The sequence below is a fragment of the Tupaia chinensis genome, unplaced genomic scaffold, assembly GCF_000334495.1.
Source record: "Tupaia chinensis unplaced genomic scaffold, TupChi_1.0 Scaffold000047_1, whole genome shotgun sequence".
Taxonomy (NCBI): Eukaryota; Metazoa; Chordata; class Mammalia; order Scandentia; family Tupaiidae; genus Tupaia; species Tupaia belangeri.
Genome location: NW_006159505.1, coordinates 1,726,425 through 1,743,305, shown reverse-complemented (window position 1 = coordinate 1,743,305; position 16,881 = coordinate 1,726,425). Strand labels below are relative to the sequence as shown.

Sequence of the window (16,881 nt, the reverse complement as noted above, 5' to 3'; positions counted from 1 at the left end):
CCTTAGCCACATCTCTGCAGATAATGTTCCTGAGTATTCTCCCACCCTGGCCTGCCCTCCTGCTGTCTTCTCCAGAGGCAGGGAGATAGATTCAGTCTGAGGTACTGGAGTACACCCTGTGCATTGGACTGTGTGGTAGATGTGGAGAAGGAAAGTGTGGCTATGGATGCCATCTCCATCATTCATTGGCTTTGTGACCATAAGCAAGGCATTTGCATTATTGTAGCAATCTAATATTTTAATATTGCCACTTATAAGTGGTCAAGTGTAAATGTGTGGGTTATCACCTTATTCTTGTTATCCACTGTCTATCCATGTTGAGACATCTGCATTCACTGTCTGCAGCAAGGGCTCCATGGAGGACTTTTTCTTTGGAGGTTCTGATGAAAACTAGAAAAAGTGGAGACCCTCCTTCCTTCCCTTCTGTTAGAGCTGTGTTGTTTTCCTGCCTGCACCCCCATTCCCTGAGAGTTACAACTATTGTGTAAAGATTGAAGTAGTCCATTTCATGGAGAGAGTTATCTCTAATTCTTACAACCACTCCACAAAATGTATATTATTATGTACTTTTTAAAGCTGAGAAAACTGAAGCCCTGAGAAAAAAGTAATTTGTCTGAAGGAACAGGGACAGGATTTACAATGCAGCCTGGCCACCTGCAAAGTCTGTGTTTTTACTATAGCTCACTGCACCTCCTGATACCATATCCCAGGCTAGTGCTGTATGCTGCCTTCCCATCCCAGATGGGATGTAATTTCTGTTCTGACTTCTACCCTGGAGTCTGTAGAATTCCCAAAGTGCTGGGATAAAGTGTACTTTCACTCTAACTGTGATCATGCAATGAATTGATTAAATAAGAGCAAAAGGGGTACTTTCAAAGAAAGCAGACTGGGCGCTCTAGTAGTAGCCACGGAAATTGATAGTTGGAGATACCAATTTTAATTCTCCTTTCAAGCAGGTCTGTAAGGCTCTTATCTGTCAATCCTGGCCACTTTTGGAAGGGTAAGAAATGTGGATAAGAGACCAGCAGTTAGCATAATGGCTATGTTGCTGGACTCCCATGTAGTAGACCGCGGTTCGAGTCCCAGACCCAGTGGCTTAAAACTCACGCCAGTGTGTGTGCGTGTATGCCCAAGATCCTGAGAGGAGAATGGAGGAGAAAGGATTGCGGCGTGGCCATCCCCCCTGGGGGGTGATTTCTCGCTTTCTGTCTCTGTCTGTCTGGTGAGCGCACGTACCCTGTAGCAAAAAAGAAAAACTCTCAAAAGAAAAAAAAAAAGAAAGAAAGAAACGTGGGCTCTCTTCTCTGCTGTCTGTCGTGGTCTTGTTCTTGGTCAGTTTCCTTATTTGCTCTCTTTAGCTATAAGCACTTATTCCTTAAGAGAAAATGTTGATATATAAATAGGCATGAGGGGACCCAGTCGGGCAGCAGAGTGGATTCTTGCTGTATCTATCTAAGAATCGGTAAGGTCAAGGATGTGTGCCACATGTTATAAATGGCGAGTTATTCTAGCCTGCACTAGACTTCTTGCCACACAAACACACTTGTGTTTATTCTCCACCACTGCTATTCTACCCTTTCTGCCGGTCTTCTTCCTCAGCTTGCAGGTCTTTCCATTTTCAAGAAAAGTGGTGATGAAGGAGAAAGAGGTATGTTGTGTAGTATTCCTTGGGTTGAGATGGGAACAGGAAATAGCTAGCACTTGAGGACTGTCAGTGATCAGAAGCACGACCTTCTGGGGAGGCTTCTGTCTGAATCTAATGAGTTGTTGGTTTAGCTGATCATTCTGTCTTTATCCAGGGCCATTAGCAAAACAGTGATGTTTGTTGAGCAAAGTGAAGAATGTTGCTTGTATTCATTTGCATTGGTTCCTTGGACTAATTACTAGGTTTTTAAGCATCCATTCTGTGCTTTTCTCTTCTTTCTAGCATACAGGGAAGATGGATTTTATTGAAAAGAGAATACTCTTAGGTTGGATTTATTTGTTCATACCACTTTGGCCCCTATTATTTATGCACTTATTTATTTTTTTATTTTTATTTTTTGGAGAGGTCTTTGCTATAGGGTGCATGCGCTCGCCAAACAGACAGAGAGAGACATAGAGACAGAAAGCGAGAAATCGCCCCCCAGGGGGGATGGCCATGCCACAGTTCCTTCTCCTCCGTTTTCCTCTCAGGATCTTGGGCACACACGCACACGTGCCCAGTGTGAGTTCAAGCCACCGGGTCTGGGACTCGAACTGCGGTCGACTACGTGGGAATCCAGCGACATAGCCATTACGCCAACTGCTGGTCCCCGCCCCTACTATTTATCAAAACTGTTCTAGGTTCCTGCATTTGAAATAACAAAGTGATAAACATAGAGCCTCTCTATATACTAGTAGTAGTCCTGAGTTAAAGGAACACGTGGACAGACAATAAACAATAGGTAAAATGTATAAGAAAACTGTATCTTATATTAAAAGATAAGAAGTGCCATAGTGGGGCCGGCAGGTGGCATGGTAATTAAGGGCACTGGACTCCCACATGGCTGACTGTGGTTTGAGTCCTGGACCTGGCGGGTTGCTTTCTCACTTACCCTAACCTCACTGCTCTGTTCCTCTCCGGTCAAATGAAAATAAATAAAGTTAAATAAAGTAATCCTTTTAAAAAGTATAAAGTTTTAAAAGAAAAAAGAAGTGCCATAGAAAAAAGAACAGTATCCTAGATTCTAGTCCTTTGCATACTGGACTTAGTGCAGGAAGCCACATCGCCAACTATGGGTTTGAATCTTTGGATCAGCCTGAAAACACACCAAACATACATGTGACACCCAAGATCCTGAGGAGTGAAGGCCCAAGGAAAGAGGATCATGGTATTACAAGACCCTGTCAAAGGTGCTTTCTCTTTCTCTATCATTTATAAAATAATAAAAGAGTACCAGATGTACGTTTGTCAAGGTAAATAAGCCTTGTTGATAGGTGTCATGTAAGATTGACATTCAAGATTTTAAGAGTCTTGAAAGATTATTATGATTATTATCCATACCGGCAGTTTGCCAATAAGTGTCTCCTTACTAGAAGAGTACTGATTCTTAAAATCATTCACCAAATCCTGTAGATTATGTCTATACCAGCGTGGTCTGCCAACAAGTTTCTTCTTACTAGAAGTATACTGATTCTTCCATAATCACCAAATCCTTCTAGAATCATTTTGGTCAAGCCTGAAATGCCATCACCTTTGAATTGAATTTAGATGGAGGGAAGATGTAGGGCAACATCTCTTGATTCAAGGATGCAAGCAGAGAACTTTCACTTCCTTTAGAATGTTGGCAGCCCATGAGCTCGAGGGAAAGATCCCTGGAATAGCCAGTCATTTTACCCTTAGGCTCCTACTTAGTGTGTTAAGTCCTTCGGGATATAGAATATAATCATGTCTATTTCAAGGAGCTTAAATTTCTTGTGAAATTTTATTTCTATATTTATTTATTATTTTATTTAGTCTTAGATAGGAAGTACATCGTTGTAGTACTGAATTCTAAAAATATGCACAGGAATCTAGTTTATAATTTATTCCTTCGTTTTATTTCCAAAAAGGGTTTGAGGTGACTTAAATGAAAATACAAATATAAATATACACAAGAGAGTTAAACTGGATTAATATCAGAAATCATATTAGTAAAAGGAAACATAATTGTATCAGGATTGAACCAGAGATTTTCTTTTCCAAAAATGGTTTATTGTTTTAGTAAGAATACGCCATAGAGAAGAAAGTAGCAGTCACCCTGATTCCCAGCAACTGGAGATTGATCCCTGTATATTTATTTTGTGTGTGTATATTGGAGACCATGTTGTACTCAGTGTAAATTAAAATAATTAGTGAAATTGAGTATTAATTTAGATTGAACTTTCCTGATAAGCAAGTCAAAAAAAAAGGATACAGAGAGTTTTTGTTCTTCAGGAGAGAACTTTATTCTGGCATCCTTTTACCATTTTTTGCGTCCAGCAGATATTTTTAAAACTGTGTCAGGGGCTGATGTGCTAGGCTCTGGGAGGATTCAGAGAATAAGCAGTCACAGTCTTTGCCTTAAGAAGCTTACTTGGACTACTGACATCAAGGACTTGAGCAGTGTGATGGCCATTGTTTTCAGTAGCCGTTCGGCCAAAGATTTACAAACATTCTACTAGGACAGTCCTTTTGCCAGCCCTAGTAACAGCTTGGTGTAGTATTGACTTAAGAAGCAGTCATTGGGGTCTGGCCCCTTCTTCACAGTGAGCCCTCTGCAAGCCTCCTGCCACAAGGCACTTGTTCAGCTTGAGTCTGGGTACCTCGTTCTGTGGTGCACTTTGACCCTGCCTAGCCATAGGCTGAGCCGCAGGAGTCCCAGGATGATTGTTGTGACTTAGCATAGTCTTCACCAGCTAGTGCAAATATACCCAGCCTTCAGCTAAATTCAATTAGTTTTTCTTTAAGAAGGAAAAGAAATCCAATTTTATCAAACATGGACAGACGGTGGAAGGCACTTTGATGTTACAACCTCTCAGTGATGCTTTACTTAGTCACAAGTTCATAAGCAAGAAGGCTTAATTACTTGGGAAAACACAGGATTAAAACTCGACACAATGGCTGAGTATCCGCTCTCGGGCGACTTGATTCGAACCCATGCACCCAGTTCGTGTGTGGTGCAAACTTTGATGTGTGCTATGACAAGCTGAAAGTCATGACCCCCTTGGGCAAGCTCCTTCAGATGGCATTTGCAGGATGTGTAGGCGGAGAGGCAAGGCTGCCAGGTCTGTTTGCTCAACTTTGATGTCCAAGCAGCCACAGGCCCCACTATTTGCTCTTTCACTGAGGGATGGATTGGGAGCCTCCTACCTTTACCAGTGGACAATGGCCAGCGATGGAGTGTGACGACTGTTGACCATTCCAGGAGCCTGGTGGACCATAACAGGACTTTGGGTGGTGCAGAGTCTGGGAGGCCAAAAGCTGGTTTTAGGACAGTCAGTTCTCCAGATGTAGCTATCTCTAAAGCCCTAGGATTGTCTGGGTACTTGTAGAGTTAACAATAGCCTCATGAGCTTTAGCAGGTACCAACTGCTTCTTGACCCTCTCTCCCATAGCACTAAGGTATTTATAAATTGAAAGTTTATGTCATTCCTATTTGGAAGAAAAAAAAATCATGTGATTTAGATCTTTATCATTTTTAATTCCTCAAAAAAGAAGCTGTCACAACACATCTGATAAGTAGTATACATAACATAAAGAACTGTCAGTAATCAATACAAAAAGACAACCCAATTTTCAAAAAAATGGGCAAAAGATTTGAGCAGACACTTCAGGAAGAGATAGCTAGCAAATAAACACATGAAAGATATTCCACATTATTAGTCATTAGGGGAGTACAAATTAAAATTAGAAATGACTATTCACCAACTGCAATAGCTGAAATTTAGAGTAACTGACAATACCAAGTCCTGGAAAGGATGCCAGTTGTACACTGTATAGTTGTACACTGCTGAGAGGAATGCATAATGGTATAGCTACATTGCAAAACATTTTGGCAATTTCTTATAAAACTAAGGCGTCCATTTACCATGCAACTCATTAACACCTACTCTTATGTATTTATACAAGAGAAATAAAACCATGCATCTGCAAAAAAGACTGTATGCAAATTTTATAAGAACTTTATTCATAATCACCAAAAACTGAAAATAATCCAAATATCCATCAGTTGGCAAATGGACACATTGTGGTATATCCATTCAGTAGAGTCCTACTCAGCAGTTAAAAGAAAACTATTCATACATGCAGCAACATGAACAAATCTCAAAAGCATTTTGTGGGGTCAACAGGTAGTGTGGTGGTTAAGGTGCTAGACTTCCAAATGGTCAACTATGGTTTGAGTCCTGGACCTAGTGGCTTGCTTTCTTGCTTTCCCTATCTCTCTCTCTCTCACATTCTCACCCACTCACTTACTCTCTCTGCTCTCTCTGGTGAGTCTGCATGCCCTATAGCAAATTAAAAAGTAATAATTAAAAAATTAAATATATATTTTTTTTCTTTTTTGGGGGAGAGGTTTTTGCTATAGGGCGCATGCGCTCGCCCGACAGAAACAGAGAGACAGCGAGAAATCCCCCCCCAGGGGGGATGGCCACACTGCAATCCCTTCTCCTCCATTCTCCTCTCAGGATCCTGGGCACGCACGCACACGCACCTGGTGTGAGTTTTAAGCCACCGGGTCCGGGACGTGAACTGCGGTCGACTACGTGGGAGTCCAGCGACATAGCCATTACAGTAACTGCTAGTTCCCTGTTTTTTTTCTTTTTAAAGCCAGTAGGTGATGTGGTGGTTAAGGCGCTAGACTCCCACATGGCTAATGCAGTTCGAGTCCCAGACCCAGTGCCTTAAAAATCATCCTGGTTGACTAAAGGATATAGAAACACAGTATATGGATGTAAATACCAGATATAGTGTGTGTGAAAGAGTAGGGTCTGAGGAAGGACATTTAGAAGAAAAATAGAGAGGCAAAGCATTAATGGGACAAAGAAATGTGGTATTATCTGTTGAAGATATTTTATAGTTTTATCAACTGGACTAGGGAGAAATTTTTACCTGTCAAAATACTCATTTTGTAAGCTAAATAATATGATTGAGTGTATAAAAGAAAATGAAATTTAAAAATGTGGAAAAAAATCATTCTGGGTGTGTGTACGTGTGTGCCCAAAATCCTCAGAGGAGAATGGAGGAGAAGGGATTGTGGTATGGCCACCTTCCCTGGGGAGTGATTTCTCACTTCCCCTCCCTCTGTCTCTATCCTATGGCAAAAACCTTAACAACAACAACAAAAACCTTTTTGCTAAGTAAGAGCCAACATGAAAAGCTATATCCTGTATAATTTCGCTTATGTGACATTTTAGAAAAGGCAATACTTGAGGAACACAAATTGTATTAGTAGTTGCAGGGTTTTGGAGTAGGAGGAGGGTATAAAGGAATTTTTAGTGTGATAGAAATAGTCTATATTTTGATTATGGTGGTGGTTACACAACTGTAAACAATTATCAAAACTCACCAAATTATATGTCTTAGGAAGGATAAATTTTACTATATATAAATGATACTTCAAAAACTTTTTAAAAAGCTGACATCCCTCTCTAATTTTTAATATTCGTTGTGACCAATGACATTTCAAGAATTAAGAATTCATGTTGGTACTGTCAATATTAATTCATATTGCAAATGGTCATCTGAAATGTTTTGAATTCTGGCGATGATTTCTCACATTAGAGTACTGTGTATTCTGATTATTAGTAGAGAATGAAGATCTGTGAATTCACACCAGCAGTGAAGGATAATTAACTGATGAACAAGTTCTCTTTATGGGTATGCAGTGAGCTTATATAAATTCACAGAGTATGTGATTCTTCCTTCTGTTAAGGAGAAAGTTTAGGGTACAGGATTGGGAATTAGCTTCACCTACACTGCTTCTGGGCCCCTTATCCCTGGACTGCCATGCAGGGACTATCCATAGGCCATTGTAGTGCTTCAAGAACCAAGGATCCCAAAAGAATGAGATGCTGTGGGGAGATTTGGATTTGAATTTCCTTGGGCTTGCTGGGTGTTTTTGTTTGTGTTTTTGATTTCCTGAGCACTTGCCTCAGAGAACATAAGAACTGCAAGGCAGAGCACAAAGCACCAGTGAAACTGTTTGAAATTCCCCACAAGAGTCTCTCTCCCGCCTGCTGCCTTTTCTCCCTGAGTGCATTTCATCAGCATCGGAAGGACTGGTTCCCGGCACTGCCTTCCTTGTTTGGCCAGCGTCCCCAAGGAACTGAGCTAATGAGTGGATAACACGCATTTGCCAAGGCCTTCCTGGATGTGGTACCTGGGCTTTGTTAATTTTAAAATGCTGCCATCCTTGGCTGAAGACCATTTAATTCCCTCTCACGGTAGTCATTCTTTTCTAGCATTTGCTTATTTTTCCCTCCGCCTTACTAAGAGGAGCATTAAACTGTATCTTTAAGAAACTACCAACCCAAGCCAGATTGTTGTCCCACAAGAGAGTTTCTGTAGGCCTTTCTTCGTTGTACAGGTCAACAGGTGTATTAGAGCAAAGAGCAAGCTGTTCTCACACCTAGACCACTGGCAGTCTTCCTGGGAGGCTCTCCTTCCTTGCTGCCTGACCAGAGGCAGAACAGGTAGATCACCCATGCATCTGTGCTTGAATGTGGGTCCTTAAGGAGCCTGACCACATGGAGCCTACCTTTGGGGTGTAGAGCCTCTTCCCAGGGTTCCCAGCCTATCCTCTGCCTGCCCTTGTGCTGCAGAGTGGGACTTCTTTCTGTGCAAGGAGGCTGAGCTTTGTGCTTGATCTGACCACAGTGATGATGATAGCTGTAGTTGATCAGGTGCCTTCTATGGCCAGGCCCAAGTCTTGCACATCCCATGTTGGCTCTACCTCAGGGTAATCCTGAAAGGGAAGGATTCTTATCCCTTTTTACAGATAGGGAAAATGGAGCTTAGAGATGCCCAAGGTTAGCCAGTTAATGAAAGAGGGAACCAGGATTTGAAGCTAGGTCTCTCTGGATCCCAGACACTGGTTCTTTCCGATGGATTATGCTGCCTATAAAGGGAATAGACAAGGAGCAAGGCCATGGAATGGACCAAAGAATGCTGGGACCAGGAGTCAAGCCAGCTTAGTTAGGGTTTCTTTTTTTCTTTCTCTCTTTTTTTTTTTTTTAATGTATACTTGGTATTTTATTTTTTCCTCCAGAGGACAGACAGTTCTTCAGTCCTTAAAGACTCGGCTCCTTACATGGGCTTTGGTGGAGGGCAAGGGGCAGCACGCGCAGGTCTAAATCGGGGTGGGGTGTTCGGTCCTTGTGAGCTTCCCGAGATCGGTTCCTGACTACCTTGCTATGAATGGCGCAACTCACACAGTAATGTAGCTTCACCTACAGCTTCGGGAGCACATAGGCATCGAAGACACTTGCTTCGGAGCTGACCCTGACGGCTGCGGCCTCTACTATGTTTCGGATGACGAACTTCTTAATAGCCTTTTCCTTGGGCATGCATCGGGCACAGTTCGTGCAGCGAATAGGTAGGCTGCACATGACCACGGCCCTTTTTGGCATGGCTGTTGTTCCTTCTTTTCTTCGTCATCTCAGAAGCAAGGCCACGAGAGAGCTAGTTAGGGTTTCTTGATGATCCACTATGTGCTGGATGATTCGAAGAAATCTGAAAACAGACAAAGCACTCTCCCTGTCCCAAAAAAGCTGACAGAGAATGGGTAAAACAAGTCCCACTTTGACTGCAGAACCAAACAGAGAGTGGTCAGGGCCACCGAGAAGACCACACAGTGCTTTTGAGGAGATTGTACTGGTTAGCGGCAGTACCATGGAACAAGGCCCTTTCCCAGTTGAGCCTTCAGTTGTGGACAGGATTTGATCAGTAAAGGTGGGGAGTAAGAGGACAGCATTTCCGGAATGAGAACATTGTGAATGTAGGCTCACAGAAATGAGAAAGTAGAGGTATTCTAGCACTGATAGAAGACACTGGTTGCATCTGGTCACCAGAACAAATGAAGGAAAGACCCTAATTAGCATTGGCCATGATCCCTCTGACTCTGACAGTCTAGCATGTGGAATAGTCATGGGCTATAGGATCAGACTACCCAGTTCAAATCCAAACTCTGCCTTTTACTAGTTATACACTTGGACCGGTCATTTCTCTTCTTTCTCTCTGATTATTTCCTCATCTATAAAATAGGGATTATAAGTGGATCTGCCTCAGAAGGCTGTTTTGTGGTTTAAATGTGTAGATGTTTGCCAGGCGTTTAGAGCAGCACCTGCCATAGAGTAAGCAGTGGACAAGGGCTTACCACTTCAGTTATTAGTAGAGTATAGCTACTAATACTATATACTATACTCGCAATAGTAGTGCATTAGCTATTATTGTTACTGATACTATTGCTGTGGTGGTGGATCACCCAAGGTGGATCTTAGTGATTGGCCAGAAGAAAGATGAGTACGGTGAGTGTTACCAGTCTTTCATCGCTATCTCCTAGGTGACTCAGAAGCAGTAGGGCCTTCATGATTGTTTTCCTGATCTTTCTCATCTAAGAAACTGGGCCTATAACAAGGGACCCCTGAACAGGGTACTTTGATGTGGAGCTGGCTTTTGTTCCAGGTGGCCACCTGCCTGCTACAAGACAGTGCCCAGTATTTCCCAGCAAGCAAGGGTGAGTGAGGGTGCTGGCCAAGTGCCCAGAATGCCAGCACTGTGCCCCCAGAAAAGCATGCTGGGCTGACTGTTTCTCCCAGTGCTGCTGCTAGGACCGATTATCTCTGAGTAACAAAGAGTCATTTCTAATCCCATTTGGAGTCATTGCTCGAGATAATCCTGTTTCATAGTAATGATATTCCGATTTCAGCATGCACCCATTTCTAGTTTGGCAGATGCATGCTTCGACCTCAGGCAACCCAAGACACTGCTCCCTAGAAAGCAGTGCCAGCTCATTTGCCTAACAAGAAAGTCTCAGGGTTCCCCCCACCTGACTCCAGTGCTACATCTCATCCTGGTATTTTGTGTTCAATGCTGTCTTCATGGAGTGTGTCCTTTGGGGAAAGGAGAACATACAGTGCTGGGGCAGAGTGTTGCATTTCCAGGGACTGTGATGTAGCCCAGACCTGTACCACTTGTTTAACAGACATCTTTAAGAGTAGCTGTGTATTTTAATAGAGCTGCCAGGCCAGGGTCAGGGGTCTGCAGTAGGTAAGGTGTGTGTGTCTGGGTTTCAGTAAGATATTTGGCTATCTCATGACACCACGTGAATAAAATATAATGTGGAAAGTAGTATAGTCAGAATTGAATGGCCTGGTTTGTCGTTTATATATGAATAGACAACAGACTTAGAGAGCAGACCGTTGAGGTCATTGAGAAGTGCCAACCAAATTGGTTAAATGAACCTTAAAGAGGTACCGGTAATATGTTGGGTGGAAAAACTTGGGGACATAAAAAAAGGTCTTAATGTTTTATAGTAGTGATTATATCTTTGTTGATAAAAATGAACAGGAATGAATATATAGGTCAACAATTAGAACCAAAACCCAACTATGAAATCCAGGGTACAGCACTTTGCAGTACTAGAAAGTGAAAGCCTAAGAGCTGGCTAAAAATTCAGTTCACTAAAAATCAGTGGGTCACAGTGTAACATCAAGGCCCCAGGAGGGAATTCATTCAACAGACATTTCCTGCCTCATGTAGCTCTTATGTGCAAGGAAACACATGATCAAAGCACAGTCCCTGCTATGTAACATGAGAGAAAAAAGCAGTTCTGGAATGAGACTGCCTGAGTTTAGGTCTTCCTAGTTCTCTATTTCCTCATCTGTAAAATGGGAGTAATAACAACACCTACCTCAGCATAAGATAATTATGACAATTAAAATGCACATAAAATTGCTTAGAGCAGTACACCAAGTACACATAGGAAGTTCACAGTATGTATCTGCTGCTGCAATTAATATTCTTGTTTTTCATATTCTTCACCCAAGATCTGAGAGATGTAACCAGCCCCACTATACTCTTATGGATAATGTGCCTACAGAGAGCCTGTTTTGCACTGATACCGTAGGAAATCCTAGCAGGCAGGCCCATAAATTTGGTGACCATGTGTTATGAACCACCAATGGGACGACACGGACATGTGTTTAGAATGAGGCTGAGGATGTGAAATTGGGATTGTCCTGGAATCCCTGAGATGAATGATTTTGATACTTTGATTCTGCTTTTTGTGAATGCCTTCTGTGAGCCTGCCCCTAATTATGTCACCTCTGTCTAGACATATCACAGATTTTGACTCTTGTCCCCCTCACTCTTATTCCAGCTAACTGGTGTGGCCTTCTTTGCTTTACCATCTGAAAATACTGTGTCCCTGGTATGTAGTAGGGACTTGGTAACTATGGGATGGTGACAAACTAATGGGTGGTCAGATGAGTGAGTGCCAGTGTAGCTTAGGGGAATGTGTTCTGGGTTTGGACCCAGACAGACCTAGGTTTGAATCATGGTTCCTGTGCTTGTTTATTTATTGTGTATGCTTTGACAACTCATGTTATCTTTCTGACTCTTAGTTACCTTTCATAAAATGAGACTGATACCTCCTTGCAAGTTGTTATAAGAATCTGAAACTGTAAATGTAAAGTCCCTAACCTACTGGCAGCTTTATTATGATTACTGATCTCTACCTTTTGAGGTAAGGGAACAAAAGATAATTATCCTTGTCGGAGGAAATCAGGGCACATTTTCTGCATAGATACCTTACTTGCTACCTGATCTTTAATTCATTTCCTAAGGAAGTTGTCACTAAAAAGAGAACTGCTCTCCCTGCCTTCCCCACCTGCCATTGGTGCCCCATGCCAGAGGACATTTAGTTTTAACACGTCAAGGCCACCCAGCTTTCCACTATACCAGCCAGTAGACCAGGTTTCTGAATGAGCTACAGCTCATTTGACTTTCCAGTAAATCTTCTGAACTGTGACCTCTCTGCTTCCTCCCGTCATCGAGGTGTGCACTGAGTTGAGAATAGGTCACTCTTTGTCTTCTCCTTGGGACCCGTGACACGCATCGCAGTGACCTTCTGCTTTAAATGTGGGGCTGGGAAGGAGGGGGAGTTGGAGTTCTGACGCTGAACATTGTGTAGGGACGACCTGGAGCTGGGATCACTGCCCTTCTTGCTTCACCAACTCCAGCTGCTCACCAGCCGTCTCTGACACACGCCTGGCCCAGCGCAGCCCTCAGCTCACACCACAGGTTTCCTCGCTCTTCCCTAAACAATGTGAGGACCCCAAACCCCTCCGGCCACTGACAGCAGAGCCTTAAGGTCGATCGATGCATCTGCCCTCCCGTGTACTTTAACTCCCCACTGCCCCGAAAGCAAGAGCTCATCAACGTTGGTGAGAACCTGCCTCCCTACTGCATCCCGCTTCCAACCTATTATAATTACAACCTGATCCACAAATTAATTTGGCTGTGACTCCAAAGGGAGTTCTAGGAATCCCAGGAGCTGTCACTTCAGGACCATCCTCCTGTTCATTTCCTCGGATTTGTCTGGAAACTGCCTCAGAAGGGCCTGGTGCTGCAGAGAGGAAGTCGGAGTTTTCCACAGCTAAACCACCTGTGGCATATTTGGGACCTTTACATGAGAGAAGGCAGGTGATTTCCACCTTTCTCCTCCATTTCCTTTCAAATAAAATTATTTTATTTATTAACCAATTCATTCATTTATTCCTGCACTCATTCAGAGGGCATCTGTTGACCATTGGCTATGATTTAGGCACTGAGCAAGGAACTGGGAAATAAAGGTGAGACATGGCCCTTGTCCCATAGCCTAGTGGGAAAAGCAAATAAAACTGAGCAGGCAGGGGCCAGCAGATGGTGTGGTTAAAGGGCAGGACTCCCATATGGCTGACTGTGGTTCAAGTCCTGGACCCAGTGGCTTGAAAATCAAGCCAGATGCTTGTGCATGCATGCCCAAAATCCCAAGGGGAGAATGGAAGAGAAGGAATTGCAGCATGGCTTTCCTGGGGAGGGTGGGGGCAGTGATTTCTTACTTCCTCTCTCTGTCTCTCTATTTCCAGAGATTTCACACAACCTATGGCCAAAAAAATAAAAAGTGAATAGGCAATCAGATAGAATACATTAAGAGTCACCTACCATGGGGGTGAGTACTGGGTGTTGTACATACACAGAGGAAGAGCATGGACCCAGGCTGGGAGTCAGAGAAGGCTCAGTCAAGTTGGTAGTGATGGTGTCACTGAGGAGCCCTCAAGGTGAAAGAAGCAGGGGATTGCAGGAAGAGAGGCATATTTGATGATCTTGGGTATATTTCAGGGAGCTCATTGTTTTCATTGGGTCCTTAATTTTTTAAAAGAATTATATAATTTAATTTTATTCATCATCATCATTATTTTTAAAATTTTGACCAGAAAGAGAGAAGGAAGGTGAGAAAGTAAGCCACCAGGTCCAGGGCTCCAACTGTAGTCAATCATGTGGGAGTCCAGCTCCTTAACCACACCACCTGCTGACCTCTGGGTCCTTATTTCTTTAGTCCCCAAGATTGCTAGGTAAGATGGGAATTGAAAGTTTCTCAATTGAGAGATTCCCTGGAAAAAATAAACTTTAGGAACAAATGGTCAAATTTAATTAACAGGTAAGTAAAAGGGGAGAGATAGTTGATCCTTTTGTAAAAACCATCTTTTTGTGTTGTGCTGTGTACATCTAGCCTGTTGTTTCTAACAGCTACATTGTGTTTCGTAGTGTGTGACTACCACAATTAACCTAATCCGTTCCCCAGTGATGGACACTGGATTGCCTTAACCAACCCCTTACTGCCACATAGGCTGTGATGAACAGTCAACTGTCCTGCCCTTTTTTGGGCCTGCATTAGAGTTTTTCTGGGAAATATATACTCAAGAGAAGTGCTAGGTTATAGGGTAAGGTTCTTGAATTTGACAGTACTGTAAGATTGGCTTCCAGAATGACCGTACTGGTCTATACACTGACAGTACGCAAAGAGATTGGGATTCCTGTGTTCTTACCAACACTTGCCATTTCTCAGCTTTCTGACTTTTGTGAATATATTGAATTTAAAGTGATATTTCCTTGTTTCAGATTGCATTTATCTAATAACAAATGGGCATGAGGCTCTCTTTCATATATTTAATCATCTGTTTTTGGTTTCCTCTTCTGAGAATTGACTCTTCATATTCATGACCCATTTTCCTATTGGGCTTCCTTTTGCTAGCATTTTTATTAAAACCTGCATTGAGGCAAAGTGGTCCTATAGACTGTTAGTTATCTGAGTATCAATACATGGGAGTCAGGGCAACGTACCATACTGCTTGTGTTTTAGACATTCTGTGCTTCCCAAAATTAGCAAGGTTATCTATCTAGAGATTAGCCTTTGAGGTTGATACTGGCATTCATAGGGATCACTTTCCATAGAATACCAGAAGCCCAATCTTGAGCTGGCTAAGAGAATTGTTGATGTTCTTAAGCCTTTGTTCAGCAAGTACCTGTGGAGTAGTTCCTTTGAATAGAGTTGTTGCCCACTGGAGAAAAGCACAGTTGAGTGGAATGGTGTACCCTGCCTCCTTTCATCTGGCTATTAAGACCATGAAGAACTAGTCTTGTGCCACAGTCCATCTGCTCCCAGCTATTCAAACTTAAGACAGTGATGTCTAATCCCAAAATTCTAGTGTGGCGCCAGTACACCGGCACCAGAGCAGAGGTGAGGTTGCATGGTCCTTTGGCAGATCATCTCTAATAGCAGCACCTGCTCTCCTTTGTGCCATCAGATTCTGTCCTTACTGACCCTGTGAAACCCTTGACATTTCCTGGTCCTGGCCTACTGCTAAGCCAGTACTTATCAGCCTTGCTTTAGCTTTTTCTATTCTGACTGGCCTCCTACCCTGTTTCTGCCCTGTTGTAGCCATAGGCCAGTGAGATCCTATTTGTCATTAAAGCTATTTGTGAATCGTACTCTTGTAGCCCTGTAGCCTGATCTGTGTTCTAGCTTCTCCAAGAAGGGCCTGACCCTATTTGGGCTACTGCATTAGATGCTTCGTAACTGTGCAATGGCTGTTGGACAGAAAGCATACTAGCCATCTGTCACAGTGTTTGGTGCCATTGGTGGCCATTGAGCAGCCATGGTTCTTTTAGTCCTGTCTATACTCCACAGTGGGTTACTGTGTTTTGAGTTTTATTAAAAGTGAAGGTAATCTCTGAAGTTGCAGAATGAGTCACCATCTTGGATCCTTACCCTCTTTGGCCTCCAGGTTTGTGAAGTGAATTGCCCATTTCCTTTGATTGGGTTAGCAGCCCCAGGTCTGAGCCTGGTCACTCTCCTTTCCCCATCCTGCCAGACCACTGTCTGCCCTCCAGGGCTAAGGGCAGTGTACATGGTTGCTTGGACACGTCCTGTAGCCTGCAAATTGGACAGATGGAATCAATACTTACAAACCTAGAAAGGCCCAGGTAGCACTGTTAGTGACAGTAACTGCCTGAAGGGACAGCCTGCCATGGGAGGGGATGTGATTGAATGGTGATTGGACACAGCAGCTGAAGATTAACCAAATTATGTCCCTTTGAGTTTAGAGTGATAAACCCTTCTCACTTGGATTTTAAAACATATCAGCTTGTACAGAATGTAGAAGAGCTGACTTAACAGGGCTGTGCCAACAGAAAACCTGGGGGTGGTAGAGCTGGTGCCTACCACAGCCCAGATTCATGTTACTAGATGTTAAGATTTTATGGACAAAGGGATGAGAGGTTATATTTATGGACCTTTTTTTAAAAAAAAAAATATGCCAGACATTCTGGAATTTTATATACTCACTCATCTCACAACTTGCATTGTCTGCATTATTCTGGTAAAGAAACTGGCTCATGGTGTAGTAACTTGTTCAAGATCACATCATCAGTGAATGACAGAACTTAATTTGAACCCAGGTCTCTCTGTGCTTGCTTGCTTGCTTGCTTGCTTGTTTATTTTTAGAGAGAGACTTTTTGTTTGCTGTAGGGTGTGTGCACTCACTGGAAAGACAGAGACAGGGAAAGCAAGAAATCACCCCCAGAGGGATAGCCATGCCGTAATCCCTTCTCCTTCATTTTCCTTGGGATTTGGAACATGCACACATATGCATCTAGTTTGAGTTTTGAGCCACCAGGTCCAGGACTTGAACCGTGGTTGACTACGTGGGAGTCCAATGACATAACCATTTTGCCATCCGCTGGTCCCTCTCTGTGCTTATCATAAATGCCATACTGTCTTCCTAATTTAATTGTTCTAGTTCGTTCTTCTTTTGGTCTCAATACAGCCATGCTACAGGGTCAGGTACATTGTAGGG

The 16,881-nt window shown here is 42.9% G+C and overlaps 1 protein-coding gene across 2 annotated transcripts in view; it reads left to right on the top strand.

The window, feature by feature from the left end:
* Window positions 1-16,881, top strand: part of CLPB (ClpB family mitochondrial disaggregase) — a 164,099-nt gene that overhangs the window by 41,298 nt on the left and 105,920 nt on the right. The gene's annotated exons all lie outside the window — the stretch shown is intronic.